A 19,222-nucleotide genomic window follows, 5' to 3' on the forward strand; every position below is an offset into this window, starting at 1 on the left:
AGGGAGATGGAGGAGAAAGAACTGGTCCAGAGGGAGATGGAGGAGAAAGAACTGGTCCAGAGGGAGATGGAGGAGAAAGAACTGGTCCAGAGGGAAATGAAGGAGAAAGAACTGGTCCAGAGGGAGATGGAACAGAGCAACCCTCTTTTTTTTTTTGGCTCCCAGCATATGGTTACCCAAGCAGAGTGGCCATGACCTCCCCTGAAGCCCAGGTCCCTTGCACAGTTGTGGCTCACTATGTAGCCACTGGCACCTTCCAAGTGAGAGGCAGCACAGTACCAGCTCAGAGCTATTGTTGCCTCTTGCACTGTACAAAGATGGCCCTGTTACTGTGTATCAACCCTGCAGGGTGGAGGCTATGTGTAGTGAGCCTGCAGGCTGAGCAGTGTGTGAGGATTGAGGAGCAATAAAACCTGTGTGTGGATGCTAGGGGCCTGACGCTAGGCTTCCATTGCTGATATTTGCTCAAAGCCTCAAATGCCCACAAATTAGCTAGCTACACACGGCTAACGGGTAGGCACACAGCTGGTGAGGAGGCTTCTCGAAAGCAGCGAGGACTGTAATTGACAAGGATAACTTCCTCCTGGCTTGCCTGTGTGGTTGGGAAGCCGAGCCGGCCCAGGGTTGTCCAGCACCCAGTGACCATGGAGAGCAGCAGATGCTTCCCAAGGCACTGTGTGCAAACAGGAATGAGCAGGAAGACATTCATGATATCTTCCAGAACACTTGTCTGTTCCTGGGCTATGACTGAGCCTAAGGCTCCCTAAGATCATAAATATTGTAGCACAGTGCCTCTACCAATCCCTGTCACCCTCCCACCAGGTACCTGCCCTTATCCCTCTCGGCATTCATGCCTGCCACCATGGCTGGACAGCGGCAGACTGGGCTGAGCCTTAAGGTCCGGTAGGAATGTGTCAGGTGTGGGGAGACACAAGAGTTGTTGTTGCTGTAAATCTGCAACCCAGATATGCCCCAGCAATGAAAACACAACTCAATTAATATGAATACATGCTGTGCACCTAGATGGGGCAGATCTACCACTACACTACCATCTTCCACATCTATAAAACCCCTTATAACTTGTGGTTTCTCCCGGCCATGTGCTTCTGCTCCACTTTTCTTCTTCCTCCTCCTCTGTGTCCTCTCCCTCTTCCATTTTCTCCTTCTCTCTCTCAACCTTCCACTCCACCTCCCCTTTATCTGTTCAACCATCAGCTCTCCTTTATTTTACAAATTGAGGTGGGAAGAAGGTTTACAGGAAATCACCTGAGTGCTGACTCATTCCTTGTTCACAACCCCTCACAGGAGAATGGGATTAACATCAAATATAATTAACCCCAGGGCTATCCACAACAAGGAATTCTCAGTATTCTGGCTTGATCAGTGAAACCATAGTTGCAAACATACTTTTTGCCTACCTAGCGCCCATGCCATGAGGGCAGGCTGCCCAGCCCCCTCGTACCATCTCCAGCCTTGAGTAAGGCTGGCACTCAGGGAGAACTGTTGGTGGGCAAAGGGCAGGGGCCAGAGGCCCTGGGCTCCAAATTTATTCCTGGGGTCCCCACCTGTGCTTCTTACAGGGCTCCTACCGCGTGAGGCCCTCCTAGAACCTGGCTATGTTCCAAGCCTCTCCTCTTTTGTCCTCCCCAGAACACCAGAACCAGCACATAACCTTACACAGCTCGGGATCCACGGGAATGGCCTGTTCCTTCTGGGAAGCTTCCTCGCTCTCGCTGTTAATCTGTACTACCTGAGCTCATCCTGTAAGCAGCAGCCTTGGCAGCTCTCTCTTCCTCCTTTCTACCTCCCAGGTGGGGAGATCTGAGCCTCACACCCCTCCCTCTGCTGTGTCTAAGGGTGGATTCCACCAAGATGGAAATTCCTGTGCTGGTACATAGTAGGTCCTCTACAGAAGGGGACCATGATGAACGTAGAGAAACAAGCAGCAGTCATTTCTTGTGAACTGAATGCCAAATGTTGAGAAGTGGGTCATGGGTAGTGTTGGGGTCCCTGTCAGGCTATCTCTGGCCACAGGCCTCTGTGGCCATCCTCAGAACCTGCAGGCAAGTGGGAAGGTGCCCAGAGGTCCTTAGACAGCATAGCTCATTGCTCTGTTCCCATAAAGTCACTTAAGTGGCAACTGGCCTTGAGATTGGTCCCTGATTGGAGTCAGGTTGGAAGACATGTTGAATTAATGACGCAGCTGTGGGGGCAGTTGCTCCCTGGGCCAGTTTTTTTTTTTTTTTTTAAATGGTGAAGGTAGGTGGGGAGGGGTGGGGGCGGAGAGAGGAGAACTTCAAATGAGCAAGGTTTTAGAACGGTGCTATGTTTTGCTAATATTTGAATTTTACCTAAAATTACTTTTTCTTCCCCATTTAATATATTGTTTTAAATAAAAATTCCTAATAAATCTTGAGAGAAATATGTCATAGCAGAGTTTGAAAACCATAGTGCAATATCTAACAGTTCATAAAATATTCTATTCAAATAGCCCAAACTGTAAGGCGCTTGGACCAGAAGTAGTTAACTCCAGGCTCGGCATTTTATTAGCTACTAAAATTAAGAAAGGGCAACGCTGTTTCACAGCCCGATAATTAAGTACCGTTTTCTCTTTTTTAATTCTATAAAATTAAACTTCCTGTTTAAAGGTCTGGAGGGGCCCTGGGCAAAGGGGCCACGGATGAGCCCCGAGGGCAGCCAGAGGAACAACCTTGCCTTATGTGCCCGTGATTTTAAAGCTGGGCCTTGGAAAAAAAACATGCCGCAGTCAGCAAAAAATTGCAGGTCGTAAATCAGGAGCCCGTTTTTCACATCACTTTAACTAATCCATTAAATCGTGATGCCCAAGGCTCCATTGGTGACAGAAGCTGTGGCAGGCGGCACCGCAGCAGCGGCACATCTCGGCCTGCAGATGCTGGGCGTGGCGACACTCAACAAGAAAACCCTGGCCCAGAGGGCAGTGGGCTTGGTCTTCCAGCATCCATAGCTGGTTTCCCCATGGAGCACCAGGATAAGGGAGCATGCTGGGTCCTATCTCAACTTCAGCTTAAGTCCTTGTGCTAAGGAGCCAAACCACGCAGCTTCCGCATGCAGTATAGTGGCAGAGGAAACACCACCTGTCTGTCCCCGAAGCCAGTGAGGACACCCCTTGCTTACACAGTTCAGGGTCCCTCAGGAAAACTCAAACAGACTAGCTCAGTTCTTAAATATGATTGAACATGCTACAACAGGGAGCTGGGAACCTGACAGGCTCTGATTCAGCTATTTGGGGTGTTAGGGGTGTGGTTTGCTCTTATTTAATGTGACATTTGCTATTTGGGGGCCACATTGCTTGTATGTGCAAGGGCACTTTTAATGAATTCAATTGTTTAAAAGTCCAACAGCACAGCCTGTGGGTCACTTTATGGTCAGAGAGTAACAGCGGGTAACTGAAGTACTTTCCTGTGGCTGTGCTGGCCCCAGAGAGCATAGTGTTGGCCAGGGAGGACCACAGACTTGCAGCTGAGAAGTAGCGACTGATGAGTTTCATCCGTCCTCACCCCCTTATGTGATTCCCCACAGAAGTCCGGACTTGGCTGCCCATGGCCAGTCACCACTTCCAGTCTGGGCTGCACATGGCCAATCACCACTTGCCTCTGACCGGCTCTCTACTCCTGTCCCGCCATTGTCTCTGTCACGAGTGCCCTGGGGCAGGGACCTGGAAGGGCTTCAGCCTCCTCTTCTAGGCTAGGGGAGCATATAGCTTGTTGGTGTGAAAGTACCCAGCCAGAGCACCAGGACGGAGCAGCAGCAAGATGAGGCTGAGGGACCCTGCACTGCTCTAGTGGATAGATCTGAAGTGGCCCCTGGCCAGCCTGGGAATGAGGCCCCTCACCTATATGAGGTCATGACACCTGGCAAGATGGATGCTCACCCACCACCCGCCCACACCTCTGCAGACAGAATTGCCCACTTTGTACAGACTTCCTGCCTTGAGGATAATGTGCTGAGAGTGGTTAGCTCTCCCCAGGACCTTGCTCTCCCTGGTGCTGGCCACAGACCCAGAACTTCAGGAAAATCCTCTTCCTGTGGGAAGAGGGTCTGCCGGAAGGTGGCCACCAGGTTGAGGCTAGCTCAAGTCCTACTGTGCCTCAGGTAACTGTTGACTCGTAGATGCTAAAGGCACAGTTGCAAGGCCAGTCTCTTTCAAACCTTTATGGGTGTCCATAGCCACATTTTCATAACAAAAATACTTGTGAATCTCTAGGGAAAGTTTTAAGGCCTTTAGCACGACTGTTAAGTTTTCGGTGGAGACAGGTTATCAGACTTCGGGCATCTGCTGGGGGAGGACTCCTACTGAAATTTCTTTGACATAAACCAAGGCGTCTCTGTCCCAGTCAAAGCACACGTGAGGCCCCAGGGCTAGTCTCCAGGGGGAGGGTGCTCACATTCTAACATATATGTGTATTCAAATAGACAGTGACACCATGCATGCATACCAGTGCACAGTGACTGGTACCCTCACTGATACATACACACAAAGACACCTTGCTCTTGGTGTTGTGGACCCACACTAACACCTATGCATATTGACACACAGTAACACCCTCTGTTGGGTAACACATCATGATGCTCACATACAGGAACATACCAACACATTGACACATGCACTCACAAACACATATGTGTCTAAACATGTGCCCCAACATGCATGTTGATATATAGACAAACACGCAGATACTTGAATGCACACACACATACACACACACACACACTCAGAACCCAGAGGCACTGTCACACAAGGGTGCTGTGCCTACACTTGAAACCAGACTCTAGAAATGTGGGCCACAAATTTCTGCTGTGTGTATGCCAAGAAAGCAAAGAACTGAAAACTGGTGTGCACATACACCCTCATATATATACACACACACACCCTCACACAGACTCACATACACACACAGCTTCGCCTGTACATTCACATATATACTCACATATGCACATTCACACTCATACACACACATAAACACAGCACACACTCACACACACACACTCTCACATAGACACACTCATACTCACATGCATACTCACCCATATACACACTCACATATGCACACACACTCACATACACACTCATCCTCACATATATTTACATGCATGGTCACGTACACTTGCCTCATGCAGACTTAAATATACACAGCCTCTCCTGTACATTCACACATACACTCACATATGCATATGCACTCATATATATGTATATATATATATTTCATATACATACACACCCTCATATATACACACACACATATACTCACATACACACTTACCCACATACACATACTTACATATACTCACACATGCACATACACACTCATGTACACATATATCCTCACATGTACACTCACATATGCATATGTATACTCACACGCATACATACTCACCCTCACACACACATACACTCACATACACACCCTCACATAGACACACTCATATTCACATAGACACATGCATACTCACATACACACTCACCCACATATACACACTCACATATACATGCACTCATCCTCATAACACATACATACACTCACCCTCACACACACTCACACATACATATACTCACCCTCACACACACTCACACATACACTTACATATGCACACACACTCACATACATACTCACATACACATACTCATATACATACACTCTCACACATACTTACTTATACACACATTCACATACACAAATGCCCCATACACACATACATGCAGGTACACACACATGCAGGTACACACATACATATACATACTCACACACACACATACAACATATACACCTTCACACACATATGTACACTCACATAAACACACACATCCACATACATGCATATTAATTTTCTCCCTCACACACACATGCATGCACACATACATTCCCTGACAGACACAGTACATTCATATACACTCCCATACTCACATTCATATATATTCTCCCACAGACATACACATACACACTCATGCATAAATATTCACATGCATGCATGCTTTCTCACAAACATGCACATACACACTCTACACGCATAATCACATGCCTTCATACACACATACACACATACGTGTCCTCACACACACATTCACATGCACTTCTGCACATCCATGCTCACACACATACACACTCACATACACACACACACACACACATTCACATGCACTTCTGCACAGCCATGCTCACACACATATACAGACTCATGTTTACACTTCCTGTGTATAGCAGCTTCGGAGACTAATATGACCTGTTCGGGTCACCATCCTGATCTCAGCCCCACTCACCGAGCACCTGGATCCTCTGGGCCACCAGGCGCCCTGGGACCTGCCCTGACTGTTCAGACCTGACCCTGGAGCCCAGGCTCCATCCAGGGCAGAGCACTGGTCTGAGCCTGGACAGAGGGAAGCACATGGCAGCCTGACTCACCTCTCCAGAGCCACGGAGCACGGAGCATTGGAGGGAGCTGTGGAGGGACAAAGGTAGATGCCCATCTTCTGCCTTCAAACAGAAATCCTGCTGCACACTACAGAGCTGCTGAGCAGAGGGACCCGACCTGAGTGATTGCAGTGGGAACAGCGCAGCAAGCAGGAAGGACCGTCCATCTGAAGAAGGGGGTACACTTGGCATAGGCATGCTTCGAGGTAGAGCACATCTGACCTGGAACAGCCCTTCTATACCTTCTGACTCTGCACAATTGTCTACCGCCAAAGACACAGAACTGGCAATGGGTTGGGCTTCTGACATGTGTGTTAGCCTGAAATGTGTGTCTGTTTTTAAATAAGGCACTTACTTGCTTTTTAGATGGGTTGCTCTCATTTTTTTCAACAAAAGTTCGGACACATCCAGAATTTGTAGACTTCAGAGTGGATGCCTGGGTGACTAGTGGCTTTTTCTACCTTGGCACATCTGCAGAGGACAAAGGCTGGGTGAACACCAGCCCTCACTGGCCCCAGTGTGTGCTACATTCTCACTTTAGCTTCATGCAGATGATTTATTCACACCCCATGCCGGTTACACACCTTTCCAGAGCCTGGGACTGTGCCACCAAATCAGAATAAGTAGGTCCTGATGCTGGCGGAAGAGGACTCCAGGCCTGCCCATGGTCACTGGTAACCAAAGGACAGATGTGGAAAGCAAAACCCTTCCCTTGGGGACTGAACCCCAGAGCCAACCCACCCTGGGGTGACCCAGAGCCAACCCATTGCTTGGGGGTGCATCCAATACCAAACTTGCATGCAGCTAGTCCTCCACGCAGGGAGAGCGGTCAGTGCAGGCCAGGAGGGCCAGTGACCAGGAGCACTTTAATTGGCAACAGCCAGCAGACAAGTCCACATCTGCAGGTTGTTTCGAAGACAATAAATCAGGGCCTTGTGAGGCTGGCACCCTGCCAGGGTAGAGAGGCCTAAGAGAGCAAGGGCCACAGCGGCCTAAGTCCAGAGGGCCTCGGCGATTGGCGGGACTCGAGACAGATTAATCTCCAGTGAGGCTTTGTGGTTGGCTTGGGACTGATTAAAGAATGTGCCATTGGGAAGAGGGCTACCCAGAGGGGCTGCCAGGGTTTGGGGTCCCCATCTGTGAATGAGGTCTAGCGATTCATTCTTCGTGGAGCAGAGGTGAGAGAGTGTCTGGATTCTTAGGCATGAAAGGAAGAGGCTGGTACACCTAGACCTCCGTACACTGTAACATATGGACGTACAACCCGCTCTCAGATCCCAGATGGAGCATGACCCCGGCATGGAAGCTGGCCTCAGGACAGGAAGCGTGGAGGCAGGCTGGCAAGCCACTGTGGGGACCGGTGCATGTTGTATGTGGACCCTGCTAGACACACAGGGACAAAGCCCACCTAGTTCCCGCTTAAGAGCTTCATCTTTACCCTCAGCTTGAATTAACTACATAGTTCCCAGCACCACCGAGGGAAGATCTGCCTACCAAGGTCATGATAGAGACAGGAAGACTCTGAAGAGTCAAGCTGAACAAGCTGCACTACCCACGAAAAAGAGCCCACGATCCTCCAGAAGCGCCACTCTGTCTTCTTGTCAAGGAGGGAATTGGGAGAAATTATAAGATAGATTCAGAAGTCTGGCATCTTGCCAGGGAGATAAAAGAAAACCCAGCAGAAGTGCAAAGGTGCTAAACCCAGGGAAACAGGACCCAGCTGTACCATGGTGAGGTTGCAGTTGAGGCCTAAGAGTTGGGGAAAGAGGGCCACCCTCCTGGGAGCTGCCAGAGAAGGAGAAAAGACAGAGGGTAGGGAATAGAAACTTTCTGACCTCAAAGCAAGTAGAAGCTCAAAAGCCAACTCTCAGAACTCTGAAGGCAACTATCTCCAGTCTTCAGACGTAGTGCCGTCACACGGGAAATTTCAAAGACTAGATCCCGTCCTCAGAAAAGCTACTAGAGGGTGTGTCCCAGTCAACCAAAGATGAAACTCAAAGGAGGTAAACTGAGGAAATGAGCTTCAGGCAGGAGAGTTTGAAACTGAGAGGCAGGTCTTCATTAATTAGTTTCTCAGAGAACAGCGACACACGGAGTGTGTGTGTGTGTGTGTGTGTGTGTACATGTACATGTGCCCAGACTGATCCATGCCAATCTCCCAGCATTCCTTTCACTGCCCCGATTAGGATATGAACTGTTAAGCACCCAGAATTCTACAGGGAGGAAAGATTCGGGGCCAGGACTCCAAGAGGACCACCTCCTTGGTGACACTAGCAGAGCCTCGGTGCACTTCCCATTCTTAGAGAAATGCTATGTCCTGTTGAATGGTTCAAGATCAATTACTGACAGCCATCTACTTGGAAAAGAAAAACAGAATGTAAGCAGGAACACACAGAGGGGTGGAGGAAAAGGAAACAGTGTTTTTCCCTGTCTTCGTTGTAAACTTTGTGAGGAAACAGTGTTTCTCCCTGTCTCAGCTGTGAACATTGTCACCCAGCCCTGAAAACCTACATTGTCAATACAGAGATTACATAAGGAGGCCAGAAGGAATAGGTAGAAAGCAAGAGGGTAGAAATTGGTCCAGTAGGGGATCCTCCAAGTGCTATGTGAGCTACACAGATAAAACCTGTTTCATTTGGTTTTTACACTTCTACAGGTGGAACTCAGAGCCTGGCTCAAGCTACACAGGACCTCCTTCACTGCCCCACTATGCCACATCCCCAGCCCTGAAGCACACAAGTTAAAAGTGTAAAGGTTAGTAGTAGAGGCATAGTGCACTCACACCCAGGATGGCATCAGACCCCGGAGAGATGGATGCAGTGTGATATCTTGGCTTTGCACAGTGGTCACAACCAAAAGGATTAGCTGGCCAGACTCTGTTTCTAAAGCCCAAATGTTGTGATGACTTGCCCCTCAGTTATATTGTTGGGTGGTGGAGGGGTGAGTGTGTGTGTGTATGTGTGTGTATGTGTGTGTGCATCATAGGTGCATTGTGTGTATATGTGTGTGTGAGCACCATAGGTGCATGTGTGTATATATGTATGTGTGTATGTGTGTGTGTGTATGTATGTGTGGTGATGTGTGGTGTGTGTGTGTGTGTGGTGTGTGTATGTGGTATGTATGTGTGTATCTCTGTGTGTGTGTATGTGTGGTGTGTATGTGTGTGTAGTGTGTATATGTGTGTGTGGTATGTGTGTATGTGTGTGTAGTGTATATATGTGTATGTGGTGTGTGTGTGTGTGTATGTGTGTGTATGTGTGTGTGCCCATAGGTGCATGTGTATGGCAACACAAGTGTGCTTTTCTGAGAATATGTAATTTGTTTACACACCTACCTTTGTATATGTATACTGTGTGTAGGTTTCACATGTGCTTTGTGTAAGGCTCTCTGAGCCTTACCCAAAGGTGCTGTAAGGCTCAGGAGACAGGTAGAGATGACCAAATGGAAATTCAGAGAATCAGGGTCATTTCCCACCATCACATCAGGCACCAATGAGGCACATAGCAGGACAGAGAACCCAAGGCCACTGCTTGCCTCCAAGGTATTCCTTTCTGGGATCACTTGGGAGAGGCCTCCCAGAGGGAAAGACAGCACCCAGTGTCCTCTGTCTTCTGGATACACCTCTCACTGTAGGAGCATTCTGGGCAGGCCCACGCTCCAGAAAGACTAGCAGTACTGGTGTTGAAAGATAGCGACAGTGATAGATTGGTTCAAAAGGAAATGGCTGAGAGCCGCTATTCATAGTCCAGAGCCCAGGATGCAGGGCCATGAATCTCCCGGGTTGAGGCTGCACTATTCATAAAGGTCTGATTCACAAGAGGACCTGGCCCCGAGGACTGGACTGCAGAGATTGCTCCACAGAGGCCCAGGTGGGAGGGTTTGCAAGTCACCTGGGCCTGTGGCTTTTCTTCTCTCCTTCCACCTCTCCTTTCCTACCCAACCATCACCCCTCGAGACCCTGCTTCCTCCTGGCCTCTTGGTCCTCTTTGGAATTCCCCAGCCCAGGTGTGTAAAGAATGCCCAATTGTGCAAACGTGACATCTGGGTCAATCCCTCCCGTGCAGCAGATTTCCTGGGCTAAATCCAAGCACCAGTGACTTTCCAGCACCAGGGACAGACAAGTTAGGGAGAAACCAGAATCAGGGAGGTATCAACACCAGGGAGATACCAGAGCCAGGGGGGTGCTAACACTACGGAGATACCAGAGCCAGGGGGGTGCCAATACCAGGGAGATACCAGAGCCAGGGGGTGCCAATACCAGGGAGATACCAGAGCCAGGGAGGTGCCAACACCAGGGAGGTACCAGAGCCAGGGGGGTGCTAACACCAGGGAGATACCAGAGCCAGGGGGGTGCTAACACCAGGGAGGTACCAGAGCCAGGGAGGTGCCAATACCAGGGAGATACCAGAGCCAGGGAGGTGCCAATACCAGGGAGATACCAGAACCAGGGAGGTGCTAACACCAGGGAGATACCAGAGCCAGGGAGGTGCCAATACCAGGGAGATACCAGAACCAGGGAGGTGCCAACACCAGGGAGGTACCAGAGCCAGGGGGGTGCCAATGCCAGGAAGAGACCAGATCCAAGGAGGTGCCAGCACCAAGAACGTGCCAGAGTCCAAGTAGATGCCACGACTGGGGAGGTACCAGTACTAGGAAGATGCCAGAGCCAGGAAGGACCAGTGTGGAGCTCTGAGCAGAACCAGTAGAAGCCAGCCTCTCCTTCCCACACCCCCTCTCACTTACCCCTTCACACGCTAGCATGCATGACTCCTGTTTTGTGAAGGTTTGGAGGGTTTGCTGGGTGTGCCCCTGCACCTCATCACTTGTACCAAATTAGAAGGCGTATACAGATCCTTAGGGATAGGACCAAGACATGGCAGAGATAGCACAACACATCTGCGACAAGTCGATTTCCACTTAACCTTTGTCAGATCTGGACATTTTCAGCCATTTCAGGGTCAGGCTGGGCCAGAGGGCCTGCTCATCTCCCTCCTAAGCTCCAGGGTGGCACAGACCACTGGGACAGAGAGCACGAGTGAATCAGCTCCCAGTGCTGACCTTGCTGAGCTGGATGTTGCCCAGGGGGTTGTGCATGGCTGGACGTGGATGCTCTATCTCCATGCCATTCTTTCCCTCCGGCTTCTCCTCCTCCACAGATGTCTTGGTGAGTGGGTTGTGGAGAGAGAATGACCTCTGTCATGAATGTCCTCACGATTGTGGTGGCCCAACTAGATGAAGCTGGTTGCTGAGTACTCCTGCTCAGAGCTGTCTGGCCTCCATTGGTTGTATCCAATGAGACAACAGGACGGGTTCCTTCAGACACCCAACCCGCAGTCAGGTTGGGGCTTCACTGCATGACACTATTGGCCCTTAAGCCAGAATAGCTGGACATAGGTGTAGGTGGGTCCTGGGGGCAAAGCTGCTCACGCCACATGAGCAGGGCTTGTGTCTTTCTGCAAAGACAGCCGCTAAAAAGGGAGATCCTCATCCTCCTCCAGGCCTGGCAACTCTGTCTGACTCAGGCGAATGCCTGCACAGCTTCAAGGAGAAGCTGTGAATGGTGACTCTGGCTATTGTGTGGTACTGAGCAAGCACCGCCCCCCCCATCTGGCCACTCACAATTACTATAAACTAGGACATTCCCCTGGATCCTAAACACAACTCAGGTGTCTGCCAGGGTGGAAGAACAAACCTGACTTTTCCAGTAGCTCTGAATGTGTGGTCCCAGTAGCCAGCATGGAGGCCACATGGGAGTGTGCTATGGCCATACACCAGTAGCCTGAATGGGAGGTGTTCTCTTCTCCCAACCAAGATGCTGGGGATGCAGGATGAGGTGCAGGTTGGGCTGCCCCTTCCTAGACTATAAGGAGACATCATCTTCAGGCCTGGCTCAACTCCCAGAGGGTTGCTGGCCAAATAACCTTATAGGCACACATCCCTGTGTGTCTAATTTCTCCTTTATACGAGGACAGCAGTCATGTTGGACAAGGGCCCACAGTAATGACTTCATCTTAACTTGACAACCTGCAACAAACTTTTTTTTCCAAATGAAGTCTCCTTTTAAGATATTCGAGGCCAACAATTCAACGTATGAACTTTTAGGGGCACAACTTCCTCCATAACAGGAGGCAAGGAAGTCCCCCGGGGCATCAGAAGCCTGGAAAGGCACCCAGCTTGGGTGCCCTGATCTGACAAGGGAGCAAACCTCAAGTCCAAGTCCCAACAGAAGGCCTGGCACTAGCACCCGGTCCCTCACATCTGTCTAGTAAAGCTGTGGTGGTGGCAAGGGACAGTGAGAGACCCTGATTTTGAGTGCCACGGTAGGTGTGGGACCAGGCAGGATCTCTGTGGGCTCCTCCTGCCAGGGGCCAGCAAGGGCTGCAGCTGCTCAGAGTCCTAATAGCCAGACCGGCCTGGACTTTCAATTACCCCAACAATACTGAAAACATGTTGCGGAGGCCGGCGTTGGGTTACAATCACCAATTCTGACTTCAAGAGCAGCCATAAAACAGAGACCCTGAACATGTTCTTCGCGTTTTTTCCAACATTAGCAGCTCATCTGATACTTATTCTTTGGGTCCAGTTTCCTGAAAGCTGATGACAGGTCGGGGCCTAGCCCAGCCGATGCAAGCCCGTGGGTAATGAGTGTGCGCTCGCCCGGCTTGGGTCCAGGAGATCACAGACACAGATGGGTCGCTCCGGCTGTAAATGCTTTTCATGACCCAGTATTAGGTTTATCCTTATTTTCTACCTGAAAAATCTTCAAGCGTAAAAGCCGAAGGGAAAGTTCTCCTGGGCCGAACGTGGCTTAACCTCCTGCAGAAGGTTAAATGTGGAGCCCAATCTCTGGCATACAAAGGGGTCCCAAACTGAGATCAAGCCCTGCCCAGTTCAACCCCCGCTTCGGCTGCTGCAAGGGCCTCGTTCTCTGTCTCATGGATTCCCACCGTGGCTCTGGAGACTTTGCCCCCTCTTGAGTCCAGAGATGAGATGGGCACAGTTCCCCGCATTTAACAGGGGACTCCGTGATCCACAGGAAACCGAGCGAACCATGTGAGGCAGGCAGGGAATGGGGAGAAGACTGCCTTTCCTGGGCACCCACACCACCACCCTCTGCTACCTTGTTTCATCCTCTTGTCCCTATAGTCCAAGAGCCGCTCTTGAAAGAATGAGGAAACTGAATCTCATGGAAGGAAAACAGCTTACTCAGGGTCTTCTAGCTGAGCCGGGGTGAAGGAGAAGCACAAAGGTCCTCCCCACACTGGTCTACCTCATCTGGTCCACCCACTCTGAAGTCTTTTTCTGTTGCCTCCCGTGTCTTGGAGACCTGGAGTTATGGGCAGCTGGGGAATCCATGCATGAGCAGGGCTGCCCCTTCAGAGGTCAGCACTAGGGGCCCCCAGCTTGCCATTTGAGGTGAGAGAATCATGATCCTGAGCCTGGAGGATTGGCTTGGGGCTCTAGTAGGGAGAGAATTGGCAGAAATCAAAGGAGGGCTGGTGCTGAGCATGGGGCACAGGTGATGCACCTGCCGGGAGCATGGCCTCCCACTATAACAGCACACAGTGGTGGCTTCTCAGCTGTGACCAGTGGGGCTCACTAATGCAAGATGAAGCCAACCAGGGGACCAAATGGAGCTCTGCTGCTGTTCAGTCTGAAACAAACAAACAAACAAACTCTAAATAATAAGCATAGAGGGGGCTGGAGAGATGGCATAGCGGTTAAGAGCACTGACTGCTCTTCCAGAGGTCCTGAGTTCAATTCCCAGCAACTACATGGTGGCTCACAACTATCTGTAATGAGATCCAATGCCCTCTTCTGGTGTGTCTGAAGAGAGCAACAGGGTGCTCACATACATATAATTAATTAATTAACTAATTAATTAATTATGAGTGTAGAGACACTCCTGACACATCTCAGCCCTAATGTGTGCACTCAAGTTGGGGGAAGAACTACTGCCATTGGCCACAAATCTCTTGGAATTCAAGATCTGTACCCTCACCTACTTCTTGCTGTGCCCTCTGGGGCAGACACAGATGCTGCCTTCAACTTGGTCAGCCACATCACCCCTCAGTACTGGCAACTTAGCTGCCCATAACCAGAACCCTGGGCTTCCCCAGATATACCACCCTTCTGCTTCAAATGTTCGCTCAGATACTGGGGGACACGGCTTCTTACCTTCCAAGGGGTTCCTCCCGAGGTCAGATTTCTTCTTAAGAATGCTCCCTGCTACCTGGGTCCATTCTCTGTCTCTATCCACAGCACTCTATCCTGGTGCACACACCCACCACCTGACCATCCTGTTTTTCTTTCTGAGCTCACCCAGAGGCAAACCCCTGCCTGGGTAGAGACAGAAGGCTGTGGACAAGGTCCGGAGTGGCTTCAAGTGCTGATCGTGAGGGCCTGGAAGCCGCTGGCCACCATTGGAGACATGTTCCAGCATACTTGACTGCCAGATCAGATACTGAGCCTGTGCCTCAGTTTCCCCAGCCAGAATGGAATATGGTTGACTAAGTGTATCACTGCGCTTGACTGTCTCTCTTGTGTTCCTGTCTGGTGTGTTGTCTCTGTTTCTCTGTACTCAATCAGCAGCTATGCCTGACACCATGGCATCTGGTGAGACCCCTGTGAGCTGTAAGCCAGAGGCTTCCACACCTGTGAGGATCCCAAAGATGGACCAGTCCCAAGCTCACACCGAGGTCGAAAGGCCACACAAGGTCCTTGCTTCAGAGATGCACAGGAGCCAAAGCCAGGCCACTGACAACTCTTCCCAGGCCTGCACAGGAGTCAGGCAAGTGAAAGTTGTTTCTTTTAACTCTGCACAGAGGTGGCCCCAGCCCACAGAGCTCCATGAAGCAACAAGCTGCCCCCTCACCCAGGATGGTAGCACAGCTTCCACAGACATTCTGCAGAAACACATCTGCAAGCTGCTGTGTCCAGATGATGGGCAGAGAGCCCAAGAGAGGAAACTCCTACGTGCAAGGAAAGATAGGCATGGTAGCAAAGCCTTTGGCGCCTTCTATGCACTCACCAGAGGATCCTTACTGGGCACCATAAAAATATCACGCCTGCTTATGAGGAATTTATAACCCAATAAAGTGTAAACAAACAGCTTTTAGATCAAAGTAGCATAAATAACAGGCACACTGGCTTCTGGAGGAAACTCAATAAATCGGAGGTTTTCAGCTAAAATCTGTGCTTGGCGCTGACACTTCCAGACCTTCTGGCTGGGCCCAGTGGGAGTGGCAGTACCCCAAAGGCTCCACACACCCCACTCACTGTGGCATGGCCATTGTTACTCCAAGCTCACTCACTTTGTCTCCCACTCTTCCACACCCCTTGTCTGCTATAGGCTGGGGTGTCAGGAGGGACACCCTAGAATTTTAAAAGCCCTACTATGACCCTGTTCTCCTTGTGGCCGGTCTCTTCTCCCCACCACCTTTCTATGTGGACTCCTGAATGTTGCTTCATCACCTACCCACAACCCAGCGTGTGGGAGTCAAATCCCCTTAGGGTGCCCCGAGATACTGCAACCCCTGAGCATGCAGACACACCAAGGCACGTGTGAGCAAGAGGTACACACTCATTTGCATGTGATGAAGGCATACCCACAGCTCTTCCCACATGGAAGGTTCCCATCTCACTCTGAGCTATCATGTGAGGGGGGTGGGGTGGTACCAGCCTCACCTATGGACTTCCAGGGCGGACCCTCTCTCATGGGCATCTAGGATACCCACTGAGAGAGACTGGACTCGGACCCAGGCTCTAGGGAGAAGGCGGCCCAGCTCACCTAAGAAACGTGCGGGATGCCTAGGTTTGGGTACTGGACAACAAATACCCTGAGTCCGATTGTGTCAGATACACGGTGGGCCACACTGCTGCAGTTAACTCATAGCCACAAGAAAACATGGGAAAGCCCTCACCCCAGAATCCTCGGGACAGGGTCTTTAGAGAAGAGAGAAAAATGAACTCAGCAAGGTGGGCCTAGTTCTGAAGGACACCGGCTCACAGAAGGATGACCATGTGAGGCTCCACAAGACGCCTGTCCACCATGGAGGTAAGCTCCTTCCAGGGGACACTAATGTGACACCTAGTGTTGGATCCCAGCCTTCTGGACCACAAGAAGCAATCTCTGGAGTATGAGCCCTGTTGGTGGTCTGTGGCGGTGGCCTCTGCAAACACTAATGTATGGGCCTTAAAATATCTAGCATCACTTTAACCTGCCCTGATGCCCACCTCCATGATTTCTTTACTGGCACAAGATTTGTCCCTTCCATATCCTGGCAGCTCAGGATAGACCGATATACAGACATTTCTTCCCATGGCTGATTACTGCCCAGTTTGGGAAGAGGTGTCCATTCAGAGTTACACATGTAGCTTCCATACAGACTGCAACAGAATACTCCAAAGGAGGTCCCTCCTTAGCTCCTTTTGCGGCTATCCATACCATCAGCTCTGAAGCTGAAACCAGCAATGTGTCTGGCTTCTACTGGCAATGCCTTACTGGTCCCAGGAGGAGAGGTGATCCAGAGGCTCAAGCCTGGCAAAGAGTCCTAGGGGGTTCGTTCTGGAGCTTCTAGTTTGGAGAACAGACATCTGATATGAGTGGCCCCTTAGCTCATAGAAGTGTGATTTTTCCATAATCTTCCATGAGGACCAAATGGCAGCTCAGAGGGCAGAGCCGAGCAGGACACCTCTACCCCATGCCGTATTCCCTACACCCAGTAGCAGCAACATTGCCCACCTACGCCTGACAACAGCCTCCGTTCCTTGTAGCAGTGTTTAAATTCATTACCGCAGAGATTAAAGTAGTGGTGGTTCCACAGGGGCAACTTGGGTGCCTGTATCCACACTCACAATGGTTTTCATTGTTGTGCTTATGAGTAAAAACACTGTCTTTCTTACAGGGGTTTAGTAAGGCACTGGGGGGAAGACCCAGCAAAGAGATACCAGATCCAGGGAGGTGCCAACACCTGGGAGATACCAGAGGTAAGGAGGTACCAATGCCAGGGAGAGACCAGAGCCAAGGAGATGCCAGCACCAAGAACATGCCAGAGTCCTAGTAGATGTCACTACTGGAGAGGTATCAGCTCTTCACCAGAGCACTGGGCACAGTATGGAGCATGGGACAGACAGTGCCCACATCTGTGTTCACCTGGACATGACTGCTTGGTTATAAGGACCTGGCTTCAGCCAGGAAGCAAGTGGCTTACACAGGAGCTGGGATAGAATAAATGAGGACGGCCAGTCCTAACTGCTTCTGAGTGCAACTCCCTTCTCCGCACAATCTTCATGGAAGCAGAGCTCTGGGGTGGGGCTCGTAGGCTCTCTATTCCACCTCGTGTGTCCTGCCAACTTGGCCATGTCATCCACTGTCAAGCGCCCACCATGCCATCAATGTGAGATTAGGCCAGTTGTGTGGTCCTCCACACACCCAAAAGGAACCAAAATGTCACTTAAGAACCAGGAAGAGACTGTCTATGCCCATGTCCGCAAGAGCATGGCATCTCCATGCCCTCTGAAGTTCTGGAAGCAGACAGTTTCTCTCCAAATGCACTCATCTAAAAATAGCCCCTCTCTGTGTGTTTTGACTCCACACCCAAGAACACCAACATGTCTCCATAGAGAACAGGAGACTTGACTCCAAACATCTTGGAGTGATTTGAATGCTGTCTTCCCAAGACACTCTCTGCTGTTTTAACATGATGGGATTTTCTAGAGTCTAACGTACCCATTTGGCCAGCAACATGAGCAGAGTGTTCAGCCTTCTGAACCGTAAAGATCTGAGGCTCTAAACTGTCATTGCTTAAATGTTTCAAAGCAGAGGAACATCGACACCACATCTTGCTATAAAACAAACTGTGAAGCTGTAGCTCTGAGAGGTTTATGCGGCGTGTCGAATTGCTGCCGCCGGGGTGTGCGGAGGTTGCCAGCACCATCCGGCTCGTAGCTGGGGAGGCGACCCGGGGTGCAGTGCTGTGTGGCCAAGTGCTGTGTGCACCTGGGTTAACCTTTCACAGTGAGTGGTGGCTGCCAGGATGTCTGGGTCAGAGTGTAGACCTAACCCCAAGGTGGGGTGACACCTTGTTAAATTCGGAATCATAGCCATCCTTCACGTTCTCTGCCTACAGAAGGGAGATGGAACTGCTAACCATGGCTTAGCAGATAATGATGCTTGCTACTCAGCTTGAGTTCCATCCCCACATGGTAGAGAAGAGAGCCAACACCCCCAGGCTGTTTACTGACCTCCACATGTAGCTGGTGCATGCCCTCCAAGTGCATGTATGCACACATATACTGGGGTTAGGGGAGGGAGGGAAGAGGGGGAGGGGAAGAGGGAGGGGAGAGCAAGAGATTGAGAGATTGTGAGCGCTCATCCACAGTGCTAAGATCCTCCAGGTGAGCTCTAGGCTAGAGCTGGCCTCCGGACTTCACTGTGGGCACCACTTTGCTTTTCCAGTGGAATCATGTGATAAAGTTTCTGATGCACACTCCCTGTTTTAGAGTGAAATGATCCAATGCAAAGCATGTGGAGGGACAGGACCATCCCTCACCCTAGTGTCCTCTTGAGACAGGAAGACAAGTCTCCTGCCTGCAGAGCCGCAGGAAAAGGAGATGCTACTGGTGGAACAGGAAGCCCCCATACCCCCGTCTTTTGCCCAGGCACACTCAGCCCAGCTCAGTGGTGGCTCAGATGTCAATGGGAAACCTGGGGGTCCTCAGTCCCTTGCATTAACTGACCTTCAGATGCAGAGAGAAACATGTTTCCTTTT

The sequence above is a fragment of the Mus pahari genome, chromosome 6 (assembly GCF_900095145.1).
Source record: "Mus pahari chromosome 6, PAHARI_EIJ_v1.1, whole genome shotgun sequence".
Lineage (NCBI taxonomy): Eukaryota > Metazoa > Chordata > Mammalia > Rodentia > Muridae > Mus > Mus pahari.